Source organism: Sorex araneus, chromosome 1 (assembly GCF_027595985.1).
Source record: "Sorex araneus isolate mSorAra2 chromosome 1, mSorAra2.pri, whole genome shotgun sequence".
Classification (NCBI taxonomy): domain Eukaryota; kingdom Metazoa; phylum Chordata; class Mammalia; order Eulipotyphla; family Soricidae; genus Sorex; species Sorex araneus.
Window position 1 is genome coordinate 194,240,630 of NC_073302.1, and position 4,911 is coordinate 194,245,540.

The window sequence follows — 4,911 nt, forward strand, 5'->3', positions numbered from 1 at the left end:
CCCCCTGGGCAGGAGCTGGCTCAGGCTGGGACCAGATGGGCCAGTGGGATGCGGGCGGCCCGGCCCGCACGGGGATGACATGTGACAGCTGTGTCCCCCTGCTGCCCCTTTGCTCATCCACCCTGGGGGAGGAGCCAGCCTGCCGCACCCCAGCCCTGGGCCCAGCAGGAACAGCCCCCACTGCCCATGGTGCGTCCAGGCTGCCTTTGTGTGCAGCCATGTCCAGCCTGTGCCTGGTGGGGCGACACTCACCGCTGCCCAGGACCCAGCCAGGGTGCCCCCCGGGCATCATCCCGAGGCCCGGCTGCCCGCCCAGGGGCTGTCGGGCTGTGTGAGGAATCCTGACCCCTTTTCCCACTTGGGCAGTGGGGAGGGGACTTGAGGGGGCCCAGGATCGAATCGTGCCTTTCCTGTGCGCAGCCACTGGGACATGACCTGCAGACCACTGTGGACACAGCACCAAGACTCTTCAGGCAGGATGCAGGGGGCGAGCGCCAGGACAGCAGGAGGGCACTTGCCTTGCACGTGGCTGACCTGGGTTTGATCCCTGGCACCCCATAGGGTCCCCCTGAGTGCAGAGCCAGGAGTCAGCCCTAAGCAGTGCCAGGGAACAGGACGGGAGGGGGGTCTGGTTCAGAGCGTGGGGCCACTGCAGGTGGACACCAAGGTGCCCCCGCGGCAGTAACAACACAGCTCCCCCGGAAAGAGGATGCGGGTATCTGCCGTGGGGCTGGGCATCTTCGTGTGAATGTTCTTCAAACAGCAGGAAGTGAGAACGAGAAGCAGGGAAGGGCCAAGGGAAGGGGAGCCTGGCTCCCTCGGGAGGTCCGGCGGGGCCCTAATACGTGGGTCCCTGTACCCCAGCCCGGGGGCGCTGCCCGAGCCCCGGCAAGTCACACACACACACACACACACACGGGGCATCCGCGGCGAGCCACGAGGCTGGAGGCTGGACTCGCTCTGATCGATGGAGCCGGGGGAGAGGAGGGTAATTATGTAGAAAATGTGAGCGGCCCCATTTGCCAAATTGCCTTAATTGCGATCCGAGTGCACACAGAGCGTCTGGCAAACAGACACTTGCTGAGCTGGGGAGGCTTCTCGGTGCCCCTCGGACTATTCCAGCAAAGACGCTGCTCCACACGGGACCCGCCCGCCCAGGTGGCCACTGCCCCGCGCGCAGCAGGCCAGGCACGTGGCTGTTCTCTCCAGCCAATGGCCATGAATGAGTCGTGGACGCTGCTGTAGAGACATCCGGAACATTCTGCGTGGGTCTCCCTCCCAACCCGGAGCAGGAAGGACTGACCACAGACTGGCCGCCCGGCCCACCAGCCTGTAGAGGTGCACCCCAAAGAAGAGCCCAGTCTCTGCCCGCGGCTCCAGAGAAAGCTCTGGAACACACCAGGGTTGCCCCAGCACCTCTCAGCCAGAGGGCAGAGGGTGGTGCGTCCAGCCAGGCCAGCAGAGCCAAGCCCAGGACTGTCGCGGGTCGCCAGCAGAACCGGGCCCTGCCGAGGACCTGGGAGGAAAGCGGCACCAGGGGAGAGTTCGTCCTGGGCTGCGGGGACAGTGCCCAGAGCTGCAGAGGGAGGGGAGACTGGAATGGGACAGGAGAGGCAGGGGAGAGGGCAGGAGGAGGAGGGAAGGAGGAGGAAGGAAGGAAGGAAGAGGAGCTCCTGCTCCTGCTCCTACACCTGCTCCAGCACCTGCTCCTGCTCCTGCACCTGCTCCTGCTCCTGCTCCTACACCTGCTCCTACACCTGCTCCTGCTCCTACACCTGCTCCTGCTCCTATACCTGCTCCTACACCTGCTCCTGCTCTGCTCCTACACCTGCTCCTGCTCCTGCTCCAGCACCTGCTCCTGCTCCTACACCTGCTCCTACACCTGCTCCTGCTCCTGCTCCTACACCTGCTCCTACACCTGCTCCTGCTCCTGCTCCTACACCTGCTCCTACACCTGCTCCTGCTCCTACACCTGCTCCTGCTCCTACACCTGCTCCAGCACCTGCTCCTGCTCCAGCACCTGCTCCTGCTCCAGCACCTGCTCCTGCTCCTACACCTGCTCCTACACCTGCTCCAGCACCTGCTCCTGCTCCTACACCTGCTCCTGCTCCTACACCTGCTCCAGCACCTGCTCCTGCTCCTGCTCCTACACCTGCTCCTGCTCCTACACCTGCTCCTACACCTGCTCCTGCTCCTACACCTGCTCCTGCTCCTGCTCCTGCTCCTACACCTGCTCCTGCTCCTACACCTGCTCCTGCTCCTACACCTGCTCCTACACCTGCTCCTACACCTGCTCCTGCTCCTACACCTGCTCCTGCTCCTGCTCCTACACCTGCTCCTACACCTGCTCCTGCTCCTACACCTGCTCCTGCTCCTACACCTGCTCCTGCTCCTGCTCCTGCTCCTACACCTGCTCCTACACCTGCTCCTGCTCCAGCACCTGCTCCTGCTCCTACACCTGCTCCAGCACCTGCTCCTGCTCCTGCTCCTGCTCCTACACCTGCTCCTGCACCTGCTTCTGCTCCAGCACCTGCTCCTGCACCTGCACCTGCTCCTATACCTGCTCCTGCTCCTACACCTGCTCCTGCTCCTACACCTGCTCCTGCTCCTACACCTGCTCCTACACCTGCTCCTGCTCCTACACCTGCTCCTGCTCCTGCACCTGCTCCTGCACCTGCTCCTGCTCCAGCACCTGTGCCTGCACCTGTTCCTGCTCCTGCTCCTACACCTGCTCCAGCACCTGCTCCTGCTCCTGCTCCTACACCTGCTCCTGCACCTGCTCCTGCTCCAGCACCTGCTCCTGCACCTGCACCTGCTCCTATACCTGCTCCTGCTCCTACACCTGCTCCTGCTCCTACACCTGCTCCTGCTCCTACACAAACTCCTCCTGCTCCTACACCTGCTCCTGCTCCTACACAAACTCCTCCTGCTCCTACACCTGCTCCTGCTCCTACACCTGCTCCTGCTCCTACACCTGCTCCTGCTCCAGCACCTGTGCCTGCACCTGTTCCTGCTCCTGCTCCTACACCTGCTCCTGCACCTTCACCCACAGTGTGGATGAAGAAAGCTGAGGGAGATGCCACTGCCTGGAAGCCTCCTTCAGACCCCCCACTCTGGGGCCTGGCCGTCCCCTGGGCCCCGCCTGCGGTGTCCCCCTGGCTACCCGCTGGGGGAGGCACAATCATGTGAGCCCCCTTGCTGGCCAGGCTAGCCTTGTGCACCATGGCTGAGGCACCTGGCCAGTGCTGGACCCTTGTCACCGCGGATTCGAGGAAGGCCAGCCACCCTGCCATACCGGAGGAGGGACCCTGTCGGAACCGGCCAGGGACGTGCTGAACCAGCCACGGGCCTCTCTAGGGTGGCTTCAAGGCCGGTCGCACCCACCTGGCCACTTTGCACCTGCAGCCAGTCCCCGTCCCGGACCCCAGACCCTGCCCGTGAATCCCAGCCCCCTCCCCTGGACCCTGCCCCAGGACCCTCAGATCCTGCCCTCGGACCCCAGTCCCACCTCAGGACCCCCAGACCCCAGTCCCCATCCCAGGACCCCTGGAACACCGCCCCCAAAGGCCCCAGTCTCCCTCTTGCCGGCGTGGACCCCCTCTGGGGCTCTGTCCTGGCTTCGTGCCCGAGGCCAGTGTGTGGTCCAAGCTGGTCCCACACCCTCCCCGCCTCCATGGAAAAATCTTCCAGTGGCCACGGTACATGCTGATTAGGCCCGTGCTGGGGTGACGCGACACAGCTGCGCCAAGGGGCAGGTCACCATCTGCCTGTCACCCCATCTCAGCACGAGACTGATCTCCCCATGTGGTGAGTGAGGGGGAGCCAGGAGCCCCCCTGCAGGCAGCTCCTGACCCTGCCTCCAGCCCTCCAAGAGCGGGGAGGGGCTGCGGGGGGTCCCAGTCCGGACCACAGGGAGGGCCAAGATGCGGCCTGAGGTGGGGGCGTGGGGCGCAGGAACTGGGAAGGGGCCAGACTCGGGCACACTCGGCCCCCTCTGCACTCCAGCCCCAGAGTGAGCTGAGGTCTGGGAATCCACCCTACTCTGCGCGGGGTCCGGTCCCCGCGCCCCCAGAAACGCTCACTTCCCAGCCTTGAGGACAGGAAGGGTCTAGCGGGAGGCAGAGCCCCAAGACCGTCCTGAACCCAGCACCTAGGCTGCAGGCCCGACATCACCTGTGCCACCAGAGACCCCCACCCCCGCTCCCGCAGCGACCCTCCCTCCCAGGGGCCTGGGGGTGTTGGCGTGGGAGGGCGCGCAGCAGGGGCAGCGGCGGGCGGCCGGTTCCTGCGCCCCCCCGCCCCCGCCCACCCATCTGAGCTCTCACGTCTGGCTCCAAGGGGCACATGCTGCGTCGGGTGGGGCGTCCAGAGGGGGACACGCGAGGGACCGGGAGGGTTGGGGCGCGGGGGTCCGGGCCAGGGCCTGGGGCGGGGTGCGGGAACCAGGGCGCGGGGGCGGGGGGCGGGGGGGCGGTGCCCGTGGTGTGGGGACCCGCGCCGGGGTCGGGGGCGCGGGGTTGGGGGCACGGGGCCATGGGCTCTGGGCGCGGGGGCTCGGAGCGTGAGCGGGGGCGCGGGGCCGGGGACACGAGGCGCGGGGCCGGGGCGCGGGGCTGGGGGCGCGGGGCCGGGGCCGCGGGGCGCGGGGCCAGGGCGCGGGGCCGGGGGCGCGGGGACGGGGCGCGGGGCCGGGGGCGCGGGGCGCGGGGCCGGGGACGCGGGGCGCGGGGCCGGGGGCCAGGGGCGCGGGGCCGGGGACACGGGGCGCGGGGCCGGGGCGCGGGGCGCGGGGCGCGGGGCCGGGGCGCGGGCCCGGGCGCGGGCCGGGCAGTGCCGCGGCGCTGGCCGCGCGGCGGGGAGGCCAGCGGCGGGCCCCCCGCCCGGGGGCGGCGCGGGGCGGAGCCAGCGGCC